The sequence below is a fragment of the Brachyhypopomus gauderio genome, chromosome 1 (assembly GCF_052324685.1).
Source record: "Brachyhypopomus gauderio isolate BG-103 chromosome 1, BGAUD_0.2, whole genome shotgun sequence".
Lineage (NCBI taxonomy): Eukaryota > Metazoa > Chordata > Actinopteri > Gymnotiformes > Hypopomidae > Brachyhypopomus > Brachyhypopomus gauderio.
Genome location: NC_135211.1, coordinates 4,275,368 through 4,289,413, shown reverse-complemented (window position 1 = coordinate 4,289,413; position 14,046 = coordinate 4,275,368). Strand labels below are relative to the sequence as shown.

Here is a 14,046-nt window from a genome sequence, read left to right as displayed (position 1 = left end):
ACAGACCTTCAGCAACAAAAGCTGCGAGGACAGGGAAAATCACTGCAGAGTACAATCACTTTACCCAACACTACTGTCCAGACCCTTAGTCAGCTATCCCATGTAATCGAGTCAGAACTTGTAGAGCAAAGTAGGGTTAAACAATCCCTACAGGATGCACTGAGTGAGGTTAGTTCCTCGGTAACTGGCCTGAGCGAGGGAAGGATACCTTCTTACTCTCTCCCCATTGAAATAGTCGAAGGCATCAAAAAGTCAGCGACTGGAGCCACGGATGAAAGGTGCAAGGCCCGTGTGGCAAGTCAGGATGATGTTACCGAAACTAGAGTAGAAAAAGCAGGTGACAGGTGGCTTGTCAACACCCCCCAGCATGAGGTTGTAATGACGTATGAAAGCCAGGACATGGCCATGAGGATGAGACTCCCAAACCAGACTGTGCTCATTAGAGTCCCGCCAGGGGTCTTTGGCCTTGTCCTCACTGGTTGGGTCATAACTGCAGGTGTCTATCTGATGCTCCTGAGGTACACCCAAGCTCTAAACGCTCTAATTGACTCACTCACTAACATTCCTCAACACCTTCGCCTTCAACCCCTCGAGGCACCTCTTCCTTCCCCTCTAAGGGTAACTACCTTGACAAGGCAGTAGACCCTGACCGTTCCTCTCCACATTTGTATAAACATAAAACCCATACCACCCATACCTTCATTTCCATGTAGAAAGATGCCACACCGACACTACCTAGTGCAGGTGTAGTTCGTTGCTTATAGTTTGTTGTAGATTTTGATTGCCTTTTACTTTCTTTTTCCCTCTTTATGTGTTTTTCCCCAATATTGCATGTGATCTGCACAGAATGTTAGAGTAGATATTCTGCCCAGATGATACAGTCTAAATGTTCTGCCCAGATGTCAGTCATCACTTCCTGCCCAGTGTCATGTTTCATGATCTGTCCAGATGCTGTCAGTCTTGAATGTTTAGGTCAGTCGAACCAGGAGTGAAAAGGACACTGCATGGACATTGACAAGGCGCTGGGGACCAAGGTGGACGCTCACTAATCGGCGCCTGCTGTGGATGACAGGTGAACAGCGTGCTCTGAGGGCTCTACAACTTCACCATCAGACCAAGGGGGGAATGTAGGTACCATGCCTCCACAGACAAAGGAAGGGGGGTGCTCCCCCTAGGTGCATGGCCCACATCAGGACGGATGTGGAACTACGTCATCAGACGAATCCCCTTTAAAAGGGGGGATCCCCCTTTGTTCGTTCTCTCTACCTGGCTGCATCAAAGTAGCTACCTAGAGACGAAGAGCGCGCACACCTTCGGGAACAAAGCGGTATTGGTTCTGCACTCGAATCCTGTGCAGCACGCGACGCAAGAAGTAACTAGTTCGCTACTTTTATTTCTTTTGCGGAGTTCGCTAAAACCAATCGCTTCAGCTAGCCGACGATTAAGAACTGTTTGAACATTCGCGCGACGGCCGGACCTCCGCGAGTTCATCTTAACGTCGACAGCGACCACTTCCCCGGGACACCACGCAACGGACCATCGAGGGACCGCCGATTGAACGGCCACCACAGCTTCCCCTGGACGGAGCAACGCGATCCAGCGGAACCTTCTTCACGAAAGCGCACGAAGGAGTCCTCCTCAAGAGGCTACCTGGCCTACTGCGCGGGCCGCGGACTGAACAACTCAAAGTAAGACTGTGCATCTGGGCAGACTTAGAACAATATCTTGTTTTACTGCTTTCTGTGTGCTTAGATCGATGCTTTGTGAACGCTTGTTTGCAGTGGTGTTTATAATCACGTTCATGTTAAACCGTACTCTGTTTAAGGCTTAAAGAGATATTCTGTTCAAAGCTTAAATAGGTATTCTGTTTAAACTTGTTCGATTATTCCCACTGATTCTTTTATTTCGTATAACTGTTAAACGTGTGTCCCACTATACGCTCGTTGGGGCTGTATAGTGACCGACGATACCGTGTCTTAGTTGGAGGAAATTTGCGTTGTTTGTGGCTGTAGTGAGAACTCGGTTTAAGTTTCGCGCCATCGAGTTTCCCTTTGTCTCAAAGATCTCCTCCCCCATACGCACGTACACACGCACGCGCATCCGCGCGCACTCGAAGACACACACACACACACACACACACACACACACACACACACTAGCCAACCCTCCTGTCCCCTTTGTTTGCTATGCTTTTATTACTATGCTTTGTGATCAATAAATGTTTTTATGTTTAAATACTGTCGTTTGAGTCGTTGCTTCTCTGTTACAACCTGAAGCCAGAACTATTATTTGAACTGTAACCTTCAGATTTATAGTTTGTTAATCAAACAATTTGGGCTACGGGAGTTGACCACAATTAGTGGCGACCTTAGTTAAATGAGTTTATATAAAATTTGGGTAAATTTAACACGGTCTGAACTCCCACCATTTCGTAGGTAATTTTATGAGACTGATTACTAAATAAATTTGGCCAGCACCTACAGAGGGGTGAGGGCAAAGGTACCCGCACCCACCATGAACGGCTCACTGGTCTCCTCCTCCTCAGGGAGAACCAGGAGCGGTGCGCTTGCTTCCTCCCTCTTACTGCTGCTCACAGCCATGGGTGGAAGCTCCAGGGACGCGTGGGGGTGTCTCTCCTCCCATGCGCGTGCCGCGGATCGGCGGAAGTACTCCGCTGTCTCTGCATCCTCCGTCTCTCGAGCGGCACAGAGCAGGTACGTGCAGACAGGGTCCTGCTTCATCTGCTGCTCGGTAACGGGGACTTCTTGGCGCCGGACTGGGGAAGAGCCGTGGTGACGCCTGCTCCTTCTCTTCCCCCTCGGTGCTCGGGTGGCGTATCCTGGCATACGTCGTCTTGTTCGGCTCGTCTTTCTGTGACGCTGTGGTGCAGGAGGAAGGAGGAGACACGACCAGCGTCTTACGGTGCACACAGAACATTTATTTTCACTCACGCAACGCAAAGCTCAGCACGGACGGTGCAAGCACGCAAATGCGGAGGCTTGCACAGGCATGAACTTTAGACAAAGACGAGCACAAGACACCGCGTTAACGCACATTAAATAGGTGAAGTACACAGACCCACGTGACCTCGAGACAAGGCACAGGTGTAACCACGAACACGCTCACAAACAACCCACACCCACGGAAGTACAAACATGGACATAACGACACGCAGACAACATAGCGGCACGCCCACAGGGAAGGGTCCGGAGCTGTTCCGTAACAAGTCTCAAGTAAGTCCAAGTCTTTATCCTCAAGTCCCGAGTCAAGTCTCAAGCAAAGACAGTGTTGTATTGTAGGTAGGAATGTAATAATAGACCAAATAAGCACGAAACACACTGTAATACGAACGTGGTTCTTTTTACTTCACTTTTCTTCTTCTACTCTGAACATTGGCTCTTTTTACTCACATAGCGACACCTGCAGGCAGGAGTATACTACACAACATATTTCCCCTTTTGTAGAAAAGCATAGTTACCACACAAGAACTGTATGCTAGAAATTCCAATAACATGAATGTAAAGCATAAACAACATGTACAAACAGAATGAGCCATTTTTCTCAAACAAGCATTTTCTCTTAAGAATTGTTTCATGTTACTATGAAGTAACATAGTCCTTAGCCCAGAATGGAGCACGACGAACCCTACGCAATTGATTTGTGTCCGAATGTTCAGATGACACAGCACAAGGTGTATGCACCCCATGTGGCACGTAGTTATCCTCAGGCACCATCAACATGGATGGAATAGCAGGGGGCAAGGATGTAGGGGCGAGGTGTGCAGCATTCCACACTTTCCCATCAGACAGAAGGTAAGTAGCTGGACCACGCTTTGCAATGACTTTATAAGGGCAACTGAATTTGGATTGTCCTTTGCTGACAAATCCTGGTTTCCTAATGCGAACATAGGAGTCCACTTGAATGCCAGGAGCAGTAGCCGCACGACGCTTGTCTGTGTACTCTTTTGCCTTTTGCTGCTTCCTTTGGACTGTCAGCTTCCAGGTCTTTGCGGACTTTGGAGGAGCTACGGCCGGAAGATCTCGAACATGAAGTTTTGTGTGCATCGGGCGGCCGTGTAGCAGTTCAGCAGGAGAGCACGTAGTGATGGTATGACGTGTCGCCCTGTATGTGTGCAGGAATTCAGTGACAAAGGGTTTCCATGGCTTACCTTCAATAGTAGCAGTTTGAAGGCAGTCCTTAAACACTCTGTTGAATCTTTCAATTTCCCCATTGGCTTGAGGAAAGTACACAGAGCTGCGGCAGTGTTTAATGTCCCTCCTAGCAAGAAAACTTTCAAACTCAGAAGCGGTGAATTGCGGACCATTGTCTGATACTACTTCACGCGGATTTCCTTCTCTGCTGAATACGACTGAAAGAAATGTAATGACTGTGGCAGAAGTAACTTCAGACATAAATGCCACCTCCGGCCATTTGCTGTAATAATCGATGAGTGTCACGGCATAGCGGCAGTCATAAGCCGCTTGGTGGAAGGGACCAACAATGTCAATGGCTACCTTCTCCCACGCCGCTGTAGGAATAGGCACTGGATGGAGTGGTGCAGCGTGTGTTATAGCAGTCTTGTCATGCTGCAGGCATGTAGTGCATGTTTTAATGGCATTCTCCACTTGCATGTCCATAGCTGGCCACCAGTAGAGGTCTCTTAAACGCTGTCTAGTCCTGACAATCCCTTGATGCGTGTCATGTGCCAGTTGAATGAACTTAGGCTGCAACGCTGCAGGTACTACCACACGATGAGTGCCGCGAATGACGTAGCCCTCTTGCACAGCTAGTTCGTCTTGTAAGCGGTGAAAGGGAGTAAGAGCTGAATCCATACCTTTAGCAGTACGAGGCCAACCTTTCGTTATGTAGGCCTTAACCTGGTGCAACACTGGGCACTGATCAACAGCATGCTGGAGTTCCTCAGCTGTTACAGCAGTGAACGCTGGCGACACCACTGCAACCATTTCAGGCTCTTGTTCTTGTTCCTCCTTCGTACAGGGTAATGGCAAACGTGATAAGCAGTCAGCAGTTACATTTTCTGTTCCAGGCTTGTAGACAATGGTATAATTAAAACACAGCAAGCGTGCAGACCATCTAGCAATTCTCATACCTGCTCTACCAAGACCTTTTGTAGACAGCAAGGTCGTTAGCGGGTTGTGATCTGTTTTCAGGGTGAAATGACGACCCCAAAGGTAGGTGCGCCATTTTTCTGTAGCCCAAACACATGCCAGGGCCTCTTTCTCAGTCGCAGAGTATTTACGCTCACATTCAGACAGTGTCCTGGAGGCAAAAGCAACCGTCAGTTCAGTGTCTCCATGCCACTGTGTAAGCACAGCACCTAAACCATAATCTGAGGCATCTGTTGTCACAGTAGTAGGGCATGAGGGATCAAACAATGCCAGTGCATGGCTGGTAGAAATGATCTGCTTCACCCGAGAGAAATTTTCATTTGCCTCATCTGTCCAACAGAATCCAGTAGCTTTCCGCAACACAGCACGGAGCGGTTCCACCAAAGTGGCATAGTTGGGAATGAACTTAGCATACCATCCCGTCAGTCCAAGAAAAGAACGTAGCGCATGTGCATCCTGTGGAGGCGGAGCTTGTGTCACAGCCACAACATGCTCTGGATCTGGATGCAGACCAGTAGCTGAAATTACATGTCCTATAAATGGAAGCTCAGTTTTTCTGAAGGAGCATTTCTCCATGTTGAGTTTAAGACCACTGTCTTGCAGGCGATGTAGCACGGCACGAAGTCTCCTTTCATGTGTCTCTGGTGTGTCAGCATGAATTATGATGTCATCCAGATAACATTGAACACCGTCCAATCCATCCAACATCTGTGACATCATTCTCTGAAACGCACTAGGAGCCGACGCCAGCCCGTACGGGACCCGTGTAAAACGAAACAGTCCGTCATGCGTAATAAACGCTGTAAGGTCTCTACTGTCCTCATGTAAAGTCACTTGGTGATATGCATTCTGCAAGTCAATGGTCGAAAACACGGCTGATCCCCTGAGTTCTGTAAAAACTTCTTCGATATGCTGTAGCGGGTGGCTATCTATCACAACAGCCTTGTTTGGCTCTCTCAGGTCAACACACAACCTGATTCCTCCCGACTTCTTTTGAATGACCACTATGGGCGAGACCCATTCAGAGGAGTCTACTTTCTCAATGATGCCTTCCTTTTCCAGTCTCTTTAACTCTTGTGAGACAGAGTCACGCACAGCAAATGGCAGTCTACGCAGCTTTTGTTGCACAGGCGGCACATCCGAGCGTAGTTTGACTTTGTGTACAAACCCTTCAGCTACACCACAAACATCAGTGAAGTCGACAGCAGCAGTACACCCAGCCGACGGCCTAACACAGCCATCTCGTATTTCAAGTTGCAGCGCAGTGAACAAATCCATGCCAAGCAATGGAGTTCCTTTCTCCACAATGTAAAAATCCACTTGTGTACAGTGAGCAGAACATGTAACACTGAGAGTAATGCACCCCAGCACAGGAATATGCCTCTTCATGTATGTCAGCAGACTAACTTTTGGGGTAGAAAATGGCAGAGTAGAAAAGTATTGTCTGTAAATCTGCAATTGCAATTGCCTTTTGTAAGGTAAGGTCAGTCACCAGAAGCAAACGCTCACGAACACGAGAGTTGCATGTTTTCTCTACGAGCTGATCCCTTATCATGTCATCCGCTAAAGTACCAAAGTCACAGTGCACAAGAAGTCCACGCAGAGCAGCCACAAATTGGACGACCGACTCACCTGGCCTCTGACTGCGTTGACGAAATTTGTTGCGTTCAGCCACCACATTGATCTTGGGCACGAAGAACGACTCCAAGGCCTCTAACGCAGCAGCGTAAGTATCATCCCCCACTTCCAAAGTGTAGAAGATGCGTTGGCCCTCTGTACCGAGGCAGTGTATGAGTAGCGCTCTTTTTCGTTTCTCTGGAATGTCGTCTTGACCAAGCGCCAGAATGTAGTTATCGAACATACGAATCCAGGAGCTGAATGTCATAGACGGCTCACCGGGAGTCTCAAGAAAAGCAGGCGGTGGTGGAAGTCCAAGTAAAGCCATCCTCGTCGCCAATATGTTGTATTTGTAGGTAGGAATGTAATAAGAGACCAAATAAGCACGAAACACACTGTAATACGAACGTGGTTCTTTTTACTTCACTTTTCTTCTTCTACTCTGAACATTGGCTCTTTTTACTCACACAGCGACACCTGCAGGCAGGAGTATACTACACAACAGACAGTCAACTCAAGTCAAGTCTCGAGTCAAGACAGGCAACCGTCAAGTCAAGTCCCAGGTCTGAAACTTGGAATTTCAAGTCCTTTCGAATCTTTTTTTTTACAGGCACCAACGTTTTACGAATGCTACGCTGATGCGTTTCTTTACTCGTTTTGTTGGTGTCCGCCAGCCAAAAGATGACAGATCATTTACATTTGATCTTCTCTTAATTACATAAATGTACTTAACAAGAATGTTTCGTTACATCATTTTACACGAAAATAGCAAGCTTCATCGTAAGCAAGATGCTGTCATTACGAATGGTTATTCTACATTTGGATAAAATGTTTAAATATAGACTAATAAAAGATTAGGGTTAGTGTTTTATTGTTTTCTGTTATTGTGGGGTCACGGTGTACTATTGTTACCTGTAGATTCAGTGGGGTCACATATTCTGATGGCTGCCGTCAGAATTGGTGACCCCAGTTAAAAAGGCTCACCTGTACATCCCATTCATGATTTCTTTGTTGGCTGCAATGGTGAGGGGATGGTAAAATCTTGTTTAAGTACATTTATGTAATTAAGAGACGATAAATGTAAATATAAACATCTGTCATATTTTGGCTCGTGGACACCAACAAAACGAGTAAAGACGTAGCATTTCGTAAAGCGTTTGTGCCTCTGAACAGAAACTGTGAAATAGCGCCCCCTGTGGTCACTAAACTCGATGGTCACAGAATCTGGTGTAACACCGGTCTGCGTCAGAAGGACGGAAATTAAATTAATGGGGTGCACTTTATAAATATTAATATGCGTTTAAAAGTTTAGATTTGGGGTAAAAAAAAATCAAGTCTTTGCAAGTAAACAGGTTCAAGTCCAATTCAAGTCCCAAGTTATTGATGTAAAAGTCCAAGTCAAGTCTAAGTCTCTGAATATTTTTTCAAGTCAAGTCAAAAGTCTTAATATTAATGACTCGAGTCTGACTCGAGTCCAAGTCATGTGACTCGAGTCCCCACCTCTGGTGAGGGGTGTAGTTAGTGAGGGGTGTAGGTAGTGAAGGGTGTAGGCTGTGAGGAGTGTAGGCTGTGAGGGGTGTAGGTAGTGAGGGGTGTAGGCTGTGAGGGGTGTAGGTAGTGAGGGGTATAGGTAGTGAGGGGTGTAGGTAGTGAAGGGTGTAGGTAGTGAGGGGTGTAGGTAGTGAGGGGTGTAGGCTGTGAGGGGTGTAGGTAGTGAGGGGTGTAGGTAGTGAGGGGTGCAGGCAGTGAGGAGTGTAGGCTGTGAGGGGTGTAGGTAGTGAGGGGTGTAGGCAGTGAGGGGTGTAGGCTGTGAGGGGTGTAGGCAGTGAGGAGTGTAGTAGTGAGGGGTGTAGTTAGTGAGGGGTGTAGGTAGTGAGGGGTGTAGGCTGTGAGGGGTGTAGGTAGTGAGAAGTGTAGGCGGTGAGGAGTGTAGTAGTGAGGGGTGTAGGTAGTGAGGGGTGTAGGTAGTGAGGGGTGTAGGCTGTGAGGGGTGTAGGCAGTGATGGGTGTAGGCAGTGTGGGGTGTAGGTAGTGAGGGGTGTAGGTAGTGAGGGGTGTAGGCAGTGAGGGGTGTAGGCTGTCAGGTGCCTGGGATGCAAACACAATGGCTTATTGATGACCTCCACCCCTCCCCAACCCACACTGGCCGTCAGCCCTGCAGCCGTAGCAGATCTTTCTGGGTAAAGAGAGAGCTCACCTCCTCTACACACACCTCCCCCATCATATGGGCTTTCTTATTACTCATGCAAGCACCTTCACACATGCACCTTCACACATGCACCCTCACACATGCACCCTCACACAAGCCCAAAATGAAATCAGCATTTGTTATTTGTTGCAAATTGTTTACACTGTCTAATGGCGTGAGTGTTGTTTGCTAATTATTCATTCTAATTGAATTAAGGGGTGTGAGTATGCTGTGTTTGTGCGTGTGTGTGTGTGTGTGCGTGTGTGTGTGTGTGTGTGTGTGAGAGAGAGAGAGAGAGAGAGAGAGAGAGAGAGAGAGAGAGAGAGAGAGAGAGAGAGAGAGAGAGAGAGAGAAAACCAGAGAGAATGAGAGCTTTTATGATGAAAGGGCAATTAAGTAACTATAACTGAGGTGATCGTGCCCCACCCACATGCTGTCTGAGGGCTGGAGTTTTAGCAGGTTTCAGGTCACATTAGACAAATGTCACGGTTCAGCCCTCAACCTCTTAGCCCTTGACCCCTCAGCCCTCGACCCTTCAGCCCTCGACCCCTCAGCCTTTGACCCCTCTCCCCTGCCATGTCTATGTGTTTACATTTGTCTGTATATGGTCGTTGCTGTGTGTGTCTTGGCATGTGTACGTTCACCTGTGTTATTTATCTCACCTGTCACTTGTCTTGTTAGTCTTGTAGTGTGTGTTGTTAATGTGGATGTATATATTGTGTGTTGTTAACGTAGGTGTATTTAATGTGTGTTCATTGCTCGTCTTTGCATGTAAAGGTGTATGATCCATGTGCAGCTATTTTTATCTGTTAGGGCGATTGCTAAGTATTTAAATAAAACAGTGTGGTTCACGCTGCTCTTGATTCAGTATCCTGCCTCATCCTCACCCCCATGACAATGAAGTCATCATCATCATCATCATCATCATCATCACCATCATCATCATCATCTCACACATGCTTGCCTCTCATACTCGGAGAACAGTCGTCTGATTTAATTAATTGAACTTGCTGCTTGTGGCATTACTTGTCCTGTGATTACAATAATGTCAGACAGGAGGGCAGGAAAGTTGTATCTAGATAAGGCAAAACGATAATACGTTTCACCAACAGGTGGTGCTGTTCACACTCTGAACGATGCTATAAAGTTATAATTCATGATTATCACTTGGAACAGATTTGGACCACATATATATATATATATATACTTTTACTATTATTATTCTTTCACACTGGTTCCCATTATAAGTGATATCCTTATTCTCAGAAACTGATTTTATCGGAGCTGTCTAGCCAGGAGAGACCAGGGGCTGGTCACCAGGGACAGGGTGAATCAATGATATTAGTATCCATTATAAGAACAAGTAGAGTGGTTTTCTGCTCCAGACCTGGTACTGTTGTTGGGTTTAACCCCCCCTCCTGCGCATCCGACCCCCACGAGCTGGGGCAGGGCGGCGAGATCAGGCACCCTGCCAATGTGGCCCAGTGGGAGAGTCATAGGGGCCTGATATCCACATCCCTTCAGCATCAGCACTGCCAGAAAACCCAGCAGGGGAAATGCAGAGTAAGCCCTGCAGGTTAGGGCACAAGGGAGGACACTATGTAGAGTGCTACGGAGGACGCAAGGGGCAATATGTTGATTTGGAACAGGACCTCGTTCAGCTTAAGGGAGACTAGGCAAGTGGAGGATAGACCTCTCTCAGAACTCTCTCATGCTTTCTTACTCTGATTCTATTTCTGTTTCCCTGAATTGCTTTGTGAGTAATTCTGACACTCTCCTTTTCTGAATCTTTTTTATTCTCTCTGAATTTCTTTCTGATTCATCCCACTCTCCCTCTTATTCTCTCCTTCTCTCCTCTGTTTCTCTCTCACTCCCTCCTTGAAAAGGTGCGGAGCGTCAGGGTTGCAGAAGAGGTGACGGAGTCCTCACGAGGGCTGGGAGATCAAGGTTCAGCTGTTCCTCGGTTCCTGAGCGCCAAACATCACTGCGCATTTGCAGAGGTGAGAGTCACACAGGGATTGGCTGCTGTGTGTTACACGTCAGCCAATCAAAACGAAGCTCACTTTCACCCCAGAGATGGTGAAGCATGTCATCGTGGGATGCTTACGGTTGAAATGTTTGGACGCCTACGCAGGTTTTGTATGAAAGCAGGCATTGTGTTCACATTTGTATGGTTCATACTGGGTTCATACTGGGTTCATACTGGGTTCACACTGGGTTCTTAGGGCACTTCTACACACATGAGGTTTAATTTGCTTACATCGGTATGCCAAGAGATGTGAGGGGCTTTCTGAGTGCATGTTGTGTTGCATGGGTGGAATGTGTTGATGAATTGATGAATGAGTGAATGGATGGATACTTTAATGATGCCCAATGAATTTAATGTTTGAGGCCCTACATGTTTGTGTATGTTTGTGTATGATGTTTAATCTATAATTGTTCCAACCATGGTCAAGGGACTCTACTACCCTGAAGAGCGGAGCTTTAACCCTGCTCTTAGAGATCTCCCTGTAGAGTTCAGATCTAATCCTCCTTCTGAAGATCTACCATACTGTAGAGTTCAGATCTAATCCTCCTTCTGAAGATCTACCATCCTGTAGAGTTTGGATCTAACCCTCCTTCTGAAGATCTACCATCCTGTAGAGTTCAGATCTAATCCTCCTTCTGAAGATCTACCATCCTGTAGAGTTCAGATCTAATCCTCCTTCTGAAGATCTAACATCCTGTAGAGTTTCACTCTTTCTTCTGGAGATCTTATTCCTAAACTCTGTGGTAGAAGGCAGGGTGGAGGTAGCTGGCCTACATAGCATGATGCCTCAAACGAGAGATGTTGAGGTAATCTGTGGAAAGCTGGAAAGATATAACTTTGAGAATGGCAGGAACAACCCAATGCGTAATGATACTCACTATTGATTGGATCTAGCAGAAAAAAAAAACAAAACAAAAAAACGTGATATTTACAGCTCTGTAGGGCTTCATATCCTACAGACTTTTCCTTGAAGTTCTATACAAATTTTAAAAAGCATAGATTTCACATTGCTCAGTCTTTTAGATAACAAACACCAGTGTATGTGTGTGTATGTATGAGAGAGACAGAAAGAAAGAGAGAGAGAGTGACAGACTATACTTTCTTTTTTACTGGCATAAAGTCATACAGAACGAAAGTTTCCCGTTACAGTTTTAATCACTCTCAAGTTTTTGCCTTATTATTTTTTCCCTTCATTTTTAATCCTGCATTTAATCAATAAGTAATAGACAGAAAATTCTTTATGGCCTTTTACCCACATACAGAACACAAACAAAATGTCAACATATGGGCGTTCTCCAACCTACAGCGCAACGCGTAACGTGTGTCATGTCCTAGGTATGCTTCTTGCAGGCGTAGGTGGTCCTCATCAGCGGTGCAACGTAATGGCAGGCATCAGCGCGGGCCCCTAACGAGGCGCCGTAACCAGGCGCCGTAACGAGGCGGGGGTAACGAGGTAGAGAGAAGTGACAGGTGGCACCCTTTCTCCCGCGGAGCAGGAGAAATAAACGACACGGAGGTTTATTTCTCCCCCTTTTCTTGTTCTCGACTCTTTTCTCTCTGTTTTCTCAGTGGCTCACACGCTCTCCCCCACTTTCTCTCAGTGTCTTTCTCATAGGTCTCATTTCTCCCTCCATCTCTTCTCTCTCTCTTTCCCTTTAAATCACTGCTCCCCCTCTCTCTCTCCCACTTTCTCTCAGTTTCTCTCTCATAGGTCTCACTTTCTCCCTCCCTCTCTTTCCCTCTTACATCACAGTTCCCTCTCTCTCTCTCTGCCCCACTCTCCTCTTTCTCTTTCCCTCCTACACCACTGCTCCCTCTCTCACTCTCACTCTCTCTCACTCTCTCTCACCCCCTCTCTCTCTTTCTCTCTATCTATATCATTTTCCTGTACCCCCTGCTGTCTGTTTCCTGTTTCGTCTGCCAGTGGGATTTTAACGAGGGGGAGGGGGAGGGTTCTCTGTGTTGATGTGTAACTGTCATCTGAGGAAGTGGTCGAGGTGTTGATCATCATTGCCCCTCAGTGTCCCAGACAAACATGCCTTCAGCCCCCTGTCCTTAATCTCCCCCTATGAAAATGCTGCTTTGTTTGTGTGTTTGAGTGTGTGTGAGTGAGAGAAAGACACAGAAAAGGAAAGGAAAACAGACCTTGTGTGTTATTTTGGGTCTTCTGTGTGTGTGTTTGTGTGTGTGTGTGTGTGGGTTTAAACGCTATAACGCTAACACCAGAAGGCTACTATCCACCACTCCATTTATCCTGGAGGGAGGCTTACTACACACACTCCGCAGTGATCAAGGGGAGAAGACCACAGAGGAGAAAAAGAAGAAAAGAAGAGGGGGAATCAGTGAGGGAAAGAGAGGGAGAGAGAGAGAGAGAAACAAGAAGAGGTGGAGAGAGATGCTCAACAAGCAAGAATATGGAATCATTGGGAGCATAAACTTGTGAGAGTGAGAGAAACACCTGCAGATCGAGACAGGCTGAATGATCCAGGCTGTTAAGAGGCAAATGCTACAACGCTCCAGAGACTCCAACCCCCAGGATTCCCGGCGACACCTACAGAGACCCTCCACCCCTGATATTAACCCACAGCTGTTCCATACTGTCTACTCTCATAACAGTAAGACCTTCCCTCATTGTGAAGTATTCCAAAAGCAGACTGAACGTTTATTCCTGCACACGTTCTTCATGGTTCAACCTGGTTTCTTTATATATTTATTCTTGGATTTGTCCCTTTGTATCTCTGTTTTCCTGCATTACTGACTTGGACTGTTTTTGACCATTGAACTCGAATCTCATCTCTGTACCTTTTCTTACCACCTGATTGGTGGATTGTACGATCTAAAAGTACAAGAGTGTGTTTTGTCATGTTCTCCACGTTACAGTGTGCGCATGTGTGTTTGTGTGTATGCATGTACTGACTGTCTCAAAGGAAAATATCGTGAAGTCCAATTAAGGAAAAAGTAACACCTTAAGGATGAAGGAACGAGACAAACAAACAAAGAAAACAAAACAAAAGAAGGAGAAAAGAAAGAGAAACACTCCAGCAAACATGACCCGAATATCTGAACAACATGACTGTAGTCAC

At 46.6% G+C, this 14,046-nt stretch overlaps 1 long non-coding RNA gene across 6 annotated transcripts in view; it reads left to right on the top strand.

The window, feature by feature from the left end:
* The first annotated feature begins 320 nt into the window (after positions 1-320).
* Positions 321-14,046, top strand: part of LOC143519628 (uncharacterized) — a 29,128-nt gene continuing 15,402 nt past the window's right edge. For 3 of the 6 annotated variants that reach the window (XR_013132522.1, XR_013132492.1, XR_013132482.1), the window contains exons 1-3: positions 321-7,309; positions 10,821-10,934; positions 12,299-12,479. This is a non-coding gene — a long non-coding RNA (uncharacterized LOC143519628). The remainder of the gene's footprint in view (positions 7,310-10,820; positions 10,935-12,298; positions 12,480-14,046) is intronic. The other 3 variants (XR_013132485.1, XR_013132505.1, XR_013132533.1) reach the window with 3 other exon arrangements.